This window comes from Phyllopteryx taeniolatus, chromosome 4 (assembly GCF_024500385.1).
Source record: "Phyllopteryx taeniolatus isolate TA_2022b chromosome 4, UOR_Ptae_1.2, whole genome shotgun sequence".
Lineage (NCBI taxonomy): Eukaryota > Metazoa > Chordata > Actinopteri > Syngnathiformes > Syngnathidae > Phyllopteryx > Phyllopteryx taeniolatus.
In genome coordinates, this window is record NC_084505.1 from 12,956,413 (window position 1) to 12,967,625 (window position 11,213).

Genomic DNA, 11,213 nt, shown 5'->3' on the forward strand with positions numbered 1-11,213 from the left:
AGGTCGCCAGTAATTAATGATCATATTACATTTCACATTCAGTACAGCAACATATTGAGTAATTGAATTAAAACCGGCCTCTTTAGTCAGACGGGCTTCCTTGGAAACTCTTGGTGTATTTCTGTCTTTTCCAGGCTGGGTTTTTCCAGGCCGAAGTACCTATTTTGGTCTGATAAATACAATGTTGTTTTGGGAGTCGGAGCTGAGCCGCGAGGCACCGATGAGCTCACCTCTCAAGGTTCCTGAGAAGCAAAATAAGGCAGCAAGACAAGACAAGAAATGCCATGAGTTGAGACAGAAAATGATCTTTTGGGAAATTGACATTGTTCCCTGGCTCCGTGCCGGCCCGGGGCAACGGAGCGGGAAACAATCTGTATCGCAGCGTCTCAGAAATGTGGAAACATATTTCTCCAGTGAAGTAATATTTGCCATCTTGCCAACTGAAAAGAGGGAAATGTGTTTAATAGCTGCTGGGAGCAGGAACATATCTGAATAGTGCTGCGATCAGTCGCGAGTGTGGATGAGGCCCTGGGAGAATACAGCTCTTGACTTGTGCGTCTTTGCTTTGGAGGACAGGAACATCTGTCGGTCTTGCAGCCGGGCTGTGTGCGCTTGTGTTTTGACACTGGCAAAGGTGCTTATCTGATGTACCAGGATTGTGTGTGGGTGTGTGACGCACACTCGTGTGTCTCGGTCTGTCTTTGTGTGTCTGTGTCGTGTTCAAGAGGGTTTATTGCTGTGCTGTTGTCTGCGGTCCCAGCCAGGTGTGGCTGCTGCCAGCCTCAACACCTGCATGAATACTTGACAACAGCAGCTGAACACAGCATGCACTGTGCCCTTCAGACCCAGCAATAATTATTGCTTCTGTTTAACTGTCTACATTTTAGAGGGAAGTGTTAAACATATCAGTTTGATCAAGATTTGACACACACCCCACAATAAGACACAATGAAGTCTCAGTTTGTGGGAGAAACAGTGATGTCATATTAACATCCATGAAACCTGACGCTACCATAGAAACACTGACCTGGGGAGACAGATGACTTGAGCATGTGAGAGCTCAAATTAAGTAGTCTAGAAACCAGACTTTGACCTTCAGAGACTCACAAATCTGACAGAAAGTGACATACAGCGGCTGCAATAAGTATTTAAAACGTCACCATTTTCAAGTTAATAATAAATATCTGTTGCCTGAGCATAAATAGCATATTTTAATATCAAAAGGAGATTAAGCTCTGGTTCCCGTGAACCAAAAAGTAAGTAATTGCAGATAAAACAAAGTAAGTGTAATCTGACTACTCTAATATAAAAAGTAACACGTTAGATTATGATGTCACCGGACCACATTTTTTGACTAACGCTACGTTGTAACGCGTTACCGGCATCCCAGCCGGACACCCTGCGGAAGAAACACATTTCGGGCCGCTTGTATCGGGATCTTGTTCCTACCCTCACCTTCGGTCACGACCCACAGCTCGTGACCGAAGGTGAGGGTAGGAACGTAGATCGACCGGTAAATTGAGAGCGTCGCCTTTCGGCTTAGCTCCTTCTTCACCACAAAGTCAGCATCCCTGCAGACGCTGCACCGATCCGCCTGTCGATCTCCCGTTCCATTTTTACGTCACTCGTGAACAAGACCCCAAGATACTTGAACTCCTCCACTTGGGGCAGGATAAGTAATCGAACATGTTACTTTTTATATGAGAGTAGTCAGATTACAGTTACTTTGATTGATCTGCCAATCGTCACTTTTTTTGTTCACGAGAACAAGAGCTTAATATGCTTTTGAATAATAATATGCAATTTTTTTGCTCAGGCAACCGATATTTATCATTAACAAACTCCAGTGTTTGGGAACATGGGGTGAGTCAATAACCAAGACACTTGATTCAGTCACTGTGCATGTCATAAATGCAGACCGATTTTCAGCTTTTGTTTTAGTAATGACTAATAAAACAGGCGAAACACACTGTATTCTTAACTATCCATAACTAAAATGCACAGGAGTAACTACAATATAGAAAAAAGGCGAAATATTTATAAACGGAGCCGTCTGCACGTTGCACGTTTTCCGCACGTAGTCAACCCACATGTACCCAAGCAGCCAGCGACGCAAACACAATGGACGGTGACGAGGTATTGGCATACTTAATCTGGAAATACAGTCACTACTTCCAGTTTCTCTAAAGAGGACAATACTAAGGTTCGTTGTACATTGTGCGCACACACAGACACGCACACACACGCAGTTGCCTTCATGGACCCCCACAGAATCGGCAGGGTTGCTACAGTCTCTATCTATCTATCTATCTATCTATCTATCTATCTATCTATCTATCTATCTATCTATCTATCTATCTATCTATCTATCTATCTATCTATCTATCTATCTATCTATCTATCTATCTATCTATCTATCTATCTATCTATCTATCTATCTATCTATCTATCTATCTATCTATCTATCTATCTATCTATCTATCTATCTATCTATCTATCTATCTATCTATCTATCTATCTATCTATCTATCTATCTATCTAATCTAGTTGTTCCTTTAATGTGGCTTCAACTAGACTCATATTTAAGTTATTTGTTCATGCTGAGCCGGCACGGGGCACGACTGGTTAGCACACCTGCCTCACAGTTCTGGGGACCGGGGTTCGAATCCCGCCCCCACCTGTGTGGAGTTTGCATGTTCTCCCTGTGGCTGCGTGGGTTTTCTACGCGCAATCCTGCTTCCTCCCACATCCCAAACACATGCGTGGGAGGTTGAGTGAAGACTCTAAATTGCCCGTAGGTGTGAATTTGAGTGCGAATGATTGTTTGTTTATTATGTGCCCTGTGATTGGCTGGCGACCAATTCAGGGTGTACCTCGCCTCCCGCCCGAAGATAGCTGGGATAGGCTCCAGCGGCCCACGACCCTAGTGAGGATTAGCGGTAAAGAAAATGGATGGATGGATGGATGGATGGATGTTCATGCTGATGACATCATTCTGTAATTTGTGTGGCATACATTACCAATGCTTTTTTTGTACTGTGGATAAGTGATATTCCTGCCACTTGACAGCTGCTGAAACTAACTTAGTTACTTCTAAAATAAAGTAACCAGTAAAGTAACTAAGTTACTTTTTCAAGGTAACTGTGGCAACATTGGTGTCCGGGCTCTCCCTTAGAAATAGGGTGAGAAGCTCAGTCATCCGGGAGGGGCTCAGAGTAGAGCCGCTGCTTCTCCACATGGAGAGGAGCCAGATGAGGTGGCTCGAGCATCTCGTTAGCATGCCCCTGGGACGCCCCCCTGGTGAGGTGTTCCGGGCACGTCCCACCGTGAGGAGACCCCGGGGACGACCCAGGACACGCTGGAGAGACTATGTCTCCCCGCTGGCCCGGAAATGCCTCGGGATCCCCCTGGAAGACCTGGAGGAAGTGGCTGGGGAGAGGGAAGCCTGGGCATCCCTGCTAAAGCTACTGCCCCCGTGACCGGATGGATGGATGGATTATTATTTTTATTAATAATAATAATAGTAATAGTAATAATAATAATAATGATAACAAAAACAACCACAATAATAATACATTATTATATGAATTATTATTATTATCAATGATTAATAATACATTATTATTGCATTAATTATTATTCATTATAATAATAGCAATAATAATAAATTAATATATTAATTATTATTAATATAATACTAATACATTATTATATAAATTATGTATTATTATTACATTATTATTAGTGCCTTTGATAACAATCAAAGTTGAGCAATATTATTTGTGTGATGCCAGAATTGTTTTTCAGCGCTTGTGTCAGATCTCACTGTATGACACAATGATCCTGTTTTTTCAAAGTTTATATACTGTAGAGATTGACTAACTTGGTGTCAGAGTTATATGTACTAATTACTAATTACAAAATAAGAATATGTAGTTCCTTCTTGACGCAATGTTGTAATGGAATTCTGCCTCTGTGGAACTGCAAGCGATGATCATCCACCTTAAACAAGAAATTGGCCGCACAATGAGAGAGTCCAGCATGGAAGCTGAATCTGAACTCAATCATATACATCACTTAATCTTTTAGGAGATTTGTTGTGGGGATGTTTTTGTCTCCCACAAAAAATGAGATCACTACAAATACGCTGGTGAGATCCCACTTTGCAGCTGGAACAGTGAGAAATTCTTTCCATTTACCCAGAAGTACATCACCTTCTCTGTTCCGTGTTCAGTTCAGCGTTCTCAAGTTCTTGCTTGTCATGCTGGAGTAAAAAAAATGGCCTTCCCCAAACTGTGGACTCAAAATTGGGATTATCCAACATGTAAGATGAAGTATGCAATTTCAAGGGCTCAAGTCCAACTTCTAATTAGTTAATTGATCAACAAGTGTGTCTGCATACTTTCATCTCAAGAGTCTTTGTCTACAGAGACAAAATGAGGATGGCCTTAAACGTCCAGCCATGCAGCCATTTTCTATCCTGTTTGTCCGGGTTACACCCTGGTCGCCAGCCTACTACACGGCACATGTAGACAAACTATATTCACTCTCACATTCACTCCTATGGACAATTTAACGTTTTGTATTGTGGGAGGAAGCCCACACAAGCACGGGGAGAACATGCAAACTCCACGCAGGAAGGTCGCAGCTGAGATTCAAACCCCTAACCTCCTAACTGTGAGGCAGAGGTGCTAACCACGTACCACCATGCTGCACCCTCAATCAATGACAGATGATATTAGACGCAGAGCTCATTTTTACAGTATATTGATACAATAATTACTTGGAAATATTGTGCTGTTGTTCCACAGTTATCATCTGTATCTTTTATAGATTTGATTAGTGTCTCCATGTGAACGAGACGAGCTGGTAATAAACAGGATTTATCAGCATATTTTTTTTTTTATTGGTTTGTATGTATGTTTGTGTGTGTGAGTGTGCAGCCACGTGCAGCTGGAGCTCCTTAAAGTGTGTGGGCGTTGGCAGTTATGCAGTAAAATGAAGTCATCATCGCTGCTGATTTACGTGACACACGCCATTACTTACACTCCCGTGACTTCAGCCATGTCTCTGCTGACAGCATGAATAATACATGTCCCCGCCAAAACATGACATCCTCCACTTTCTCCTCTCATCGGCTACTTTGTAAAGTTTTCTTCATCATTACTGACCCAAGTCATCCAGTGTATTCATCTCCGGGCGTCACTGCCTGCCGCTTTCCATCCAGTTCAACAAGTTTGTCCTTTATATTAGCTGTGGAATTGTGCAACAGGAAGTGGGAAGGAGTGTGTGCAGAATATACGTGTGTGCGTGTTTCATTAACGTGTCACACCCCAATTTACAAAAGCAATTAACATGTGCTGATCATAACGTGTGTAAGTGTCGCCATACTAGATGGTGCTTAAGTGACCCATTCAAACAAAAATGTTCCCGTTTTCACTTTCACAGTATTGAGACATGCCGGAAAGTAAACTGTGTTCGGATTCATTCACTCATTTCCTACTCCCTATAAAAGTAAGAGAGATTTTTTAAAGTGGACTACATATATATAATTGTTTCCCAACCAGTCTGGCGTGAAAGATGTTCAGGTGTGCCGTGGGAAATTATCCAATTTCACATAATTGGTCCAAAAATTATTGATTTACTACAAACCTTTGTTCATCTATCGATGCCAGCGGCATACAGTGACAGGCAGAACACTTGCAGTACAGTAAATGCTCTTCCGCGGGCAATAAACGTGTGTATCCACTTTTTGTGACATCATTGTTTGGGGGTGTTTGGCGACATTTTCTTTTAATGTAAAATGTACTCCTTGGCCTATTAAAGGTTGAGAAACACTGGACTATCTAGTTTACTCACCAGTCAAAATTAAAAATCTGTATTTAAACACTACTCCGTCACACAGTTAGTTATGTCTTAGTTGCAAAGTACCGCAGCAGTGTCAGCTGATGGACCTCCCGTAATAAATATTGAACAAATCTGTCAGTGTTGTGATGTGTTGCTCTATTTTCATGCCATAACTTGTGAAACGCTGCAATGCATCATGGGGTATATTGCTATTCTAGTGACCATCGGTTGTTCACTACATTTCAAGATGAATATTGGAACATATTTCAGGCTCTGTATCAGGGATAACCTATACTCACTACACATTTGAACAGCACTAAAAAATGCCAAACTCACTATTTAGGGCACTATATACAGTAAAGGGCAGGGAGTGCTTCTTCACAGTGTTTCGTCCACGGTGGCAAAAAGAACAACTATCCAACAGAGATTAATCAGTCATGGATGTATGCTCGATCTCATCCCAGATGTGCTTTTGACAGCCATCCACACATTTTGCCCCCCTAAGAAGCTCAGAGCCAAGCTTGCAACCTCCAACGCAAGGTCACCCAGGCCAGTGCTGAATGGGCAAGAGCGAAGGGGGCAGATTGGAGGAGACACAAATGGGTGGGGGGGGGGGGATGAGAGAGGTGGGGCAATGGGCCGGAGGATGCAGAACTAACGGTACTGTCAGCCTCCATCAGGGAGCCCCCCCAGTGACATGGAAACAGGCAAGAAAGTAAGAATAATGGGACGAGAGGTTATGGCCGCGAGTCAGCTCTTTACTAGTCACCCCTCCAGCCCTTGCACACGCACGCACACGCACGCACGCACGCACGCACACACAGATGTGCTGCAGCTGCCGTATTTCGGATTCATTTAATCTTATTTGAAAGACGACAGTTTCAATGACCAAAAGATCCATTAGTGGTACACTAAAAACTCTACTCAGTCGCTCACCGTTCTAATGTAGGGAATTTGAATTACAGCTTACATTTGAGTAGCAATACAATACTTGAATATGCTACTACATCTCACAATGGTGATGAAAACGGTTTTAGTTAAATGTTGTTCGAAAACACAAAACAAACTTTTCTTGAACATGGCACAAGTATCACTCAAATGTTGTACTGCGCTGAGAAACAACTTGTCATTACTGGCATTTTACCATCCAACTGCATGTTTTTCGAACAGTTTACACATGTTAGTTAAATGTAGCCTTTAACACAAGGCATTACAGTTATGTTGTATCTCAGTTTGAATACCAGGGGGCCCTGTGTGAAACAACTACATACAGTAGATAAGAGACAAAGACAAAATAAGAGATGAAGAAGAATGTAGAGTCTGATGGGAGGACGTCACCTCAGTGCATTAACTACAAAATTAATTGATTAAAAAGAAATATGAGACTGCTTCTTGAGAATACCACAAGTTATAAAACTGTGACAAGACAATCAAAGTGATGCTTTTTTTCCACACCATCGTTTAATTTTCTTTACTTGACGTGCCGCGCAGCAGCACGTCGGCCGTCCAGTTTTCTTCACAGCAGCTTTGGGACAGGCACTTACAATGTTGGTCTTTATTAGGTCATCAATATGCTGATGCAAAAATGCAATCCTTGAAGGAATGCCTACACATGAAATCCATGTTAATATATTTAAACCAGTGGCCTGATGTTGAACAAAAAAAAAACAAATATATCCAAGTCAAAGAAAAGAGCGGAAACTACTGTTACTGCTATTTACAATAATACAAAGCCATAGTTGACTTGGGAGGTTATCTAAAATCAGTTTCTTTGTACAGTGACCTGCACGTTCTAATGAGATCCAAATCAAGAAGATAAAATAAGATATTGATCCCACAGCAGGGAAATTCACTGGTTACAGAAGCAAAAGACCATGGAAGAGGAAAAAAAGGTTATTTTCAAAAAGTCTCTTGAGCATTAAATTAATACGCCAGCATTGTTACACAAACATATATTGCACTTTGAATTTTATTGCACAGATAACAGTGCACAAAATTATTATTTATTTATTTGTTTGTTTGTTTGTTTATGTATTTATTCATTACAAAAACAAATCAATCACAAATTCAAATATAATAGGTTTTGACTGACATTGTCAGGAAGGTATCAACTTTACAATACTTTATTGTTATAGTCTTCAATCAAAATATCAGGATTATTATGATTCCTTAAGGGACAATTATTGAGCATCTTACATTGTATCCCATTGGATGCAAGTCTACCTAATGTTGTGGCGAGCAAGGCTACATATTTAATGTAAAAAACATATTAGTTGTACATCTTTTAATCTTGTTGACTTATGATAAATATTTGTAATCTTTATACAGTATACTTCAATCATATTAGTATTTCCCCCTGAACAGTATATATCATATAACGTCATTGACTTAAGAGGCAGTTTAAAAACCACACATTATAACAGCGCCAGAGATCCGTCCGACAGTGTATTTAAACTGTGCTCCACCTTGGCCTCAGTGCAAATTACATGCCCAGGTTGGATAATAGTTTGCTGTGTGTCCAAGTTTTCTGCACATTTTGCAAATTGGAGCAAACATGTTTTTCTGCTGCTGGCTACACAAATAGTGCAATCAGACTTCATAACAACAACCATTTGAAAGCAGGTATTTATTCAGATGGTAATTTCGGATTAACTGACATACATTTCAGCCTGAAATGATCAATTCCCTGTCTGAATTTAGAGATAAACATAATTTTCATTTGGTGAATGGCCTTCTCTGTGTTTCGAGATTTTGTTGTTTTTAATTACGTTTTAATGACAATAAAAACGAATTTTTGATTACCAACCCCTATACACATTTTTAGAGAATGTATAAAGGATCAATGAAGTACCTATCGTTGGCGCTCTTGTGTCACTTATTGCCAGAAAATACACTTTCGACAACTATAAATTCAAGACAATTTTTGGGCTAATCTGTAAAAGGCATGTCGTAGCAATTTCAAAGACTCCTAACTTCCACTGCCAGCTCACCCTAGCCCATAAAAATAAAGCTCTATTAAGCAGCGAGTGGTGTCTAATTAGATTTCAAAATGAGAAGAGATTTTTGTTGTTAAATATAACTTGGTACGTAATTATATAAGCAGGAGTTTGTGCCAACTCATCATGAGGATGAATCTACGACAAACATAGTCTTTACACTTGTCAGCCCACAACTACCTTCGCTAAATATGACAGATGATGCTATGAGTGCAAAATATATTATTTACAATTCAAATAAGGAAATGTTGCAGTTACTATTTTTCAGCGTGCCATGACATTTTCCTAAAGATGACATATGACACGGCCTATCCATCCATCCATTATCTGAGCCGCTTCTCCTCACTAGGGTCGCGGGCGTGCTGGAGCCTATCCCAGCTGTCATCGGGCAGGAGGCGGGGTACACCCTGAACTGGTTGCCACCCAATCGCAGGGCACATACAAACAAACAACCATTCGCACTCACAGTCATGCCTACGGGCAATTTAGAGTCTCCAATTCATGCATGTTTTTGGGATGTGGGAGGAAACCGGAGTACCCGGAGAAAACCCACGCAGGCACGGGGAGAACATGCAAACTCCACACAGGCGGGGCCGGGGATTGAACCCGGGTCCTCAGAACTGTGAGGCTGACGCTCTAACCAGTCGGCCACCGTGCCGCCGACACGGCCTACAAGTTTTTTAAAAAATGGTGGAGGTGGGCAGCATGAGAAATACCGTAATTTCTCGTGTATAATGTGCACCCCGTGTATAATACGCACCCCCAAAGTTGACCAAAATTCTCGAAAACCCTTCTACCTATGTATAATGCATTTTTACAATGCATGATTTTGCTTCTACCCATATGATCAAAACGAAATATTATCTGTATTTTGTTAGGTTTTCTTTCAAATAATTATTCTGAGGTTAAGCACTTTATTTGAACACGTAATCCTTTTTTTTAATTTACTTGCTCTTATTTGGAAATTCACAGCCCTACTTTTATTTAGTAAATTAGAAAACACACAGTTGTGCTCATATGTTTGATTGCACCGGCAAAATTTGTAAAATGGGTACAATTCTTGAAAGAAAACATGAAGGACCAGGCAAAACACATTAAATTTAATTTTAATGGGATTCAAATTAAACGGTCAAGCATTTCAGAAAAGCATTATCATTCAACAAAACATAACCATAAAGAAATTAATGATGGTTGTTGTTCAGTCATCAGTCGTATTTTAAAAAACAAACAAAAAAAACAATATTTCACAAATTCTGCCAAGGTATGTAAACTTATGAGCACAACTGTACATATATGCAGTCATACGTACCCCTGTCAGATGTGACTGAAAGTGTAGGCTTACTAAAGATGTCACTTTTAGAAGCACATAGAAGTTTCATACCCTTTCTGTTTTGTGCCAAGGTTCGACATGAATGATCCTCAAGTAACTGCTTTAAAAATGGTCCGCTTCCTACAGATTGTGAAAGTTTTGCTACAGAATGTTGAAATGGGATACGACTGCTGTGCGGATCTATTCTAGTGCGATACAGGGCCGTGGGCCACACCAAAATACTACTGGCCGTTTCACCAAGCTGTGATGTAGCAGTTTTTAAAAATAACTGGAATATAGAAACAAAATACAGTTGCCTGATTGATTGATTTTGGCGTCTTTAATAAATTAAAGTCAAGGGATTTCAAAGTAATTTCAAAATTGCATCCTTCAATTTTTCTGTATGTGGCCCTCAGATGAAAAAGTCTGGACACCCCTAAGTAGCAGCGATGACCAAAAGCATAATCAGTCTGCGAGAGTCTCTTTTGATAATTCCACCCTCAGACAGAACACTGAAGGTCATGCATTCATTCATTCATCCGGACAAAGTGGCCTTGTTAAACAAGCAGTATGTACAGTAAGTGTTACACAGAGCACAACAACCAAACAGTAACAGACACACAAATAACCAGACTGACAGGTCCTTACGCACAGAGAGAACTTTTTCTTAACTCATGTTGTGTAAGACAGGGAGTGGCCTTTACACACACACGGAAGTAAAAACACACCCGATTAAAATAATAGATACAAAAGTACAAGACTTTGAATCAGTGTACCGTCGTAAACACTGACCTGTCGTGTCAAATGTTTATTTAGTTGAAAGTGCATGTTCGATCTTGTTATTTCATAATGTTCAAACACAGATGCCAGTGGGTACAACTTTGTGCGTGTGTCTGCCTTTTACCAGACTAAGCAGATTCGTCCGAAATATTACAATCATATTATGGTACGTACAAGGTTTAAATTGGGAATAATCACAGTTTGCTCATTGATTGTTTGGGATTTCTGCTTAATTTGTTATTGTCTGATAGGTTTTGTAAAATATGCACTAAAGAGGGTTT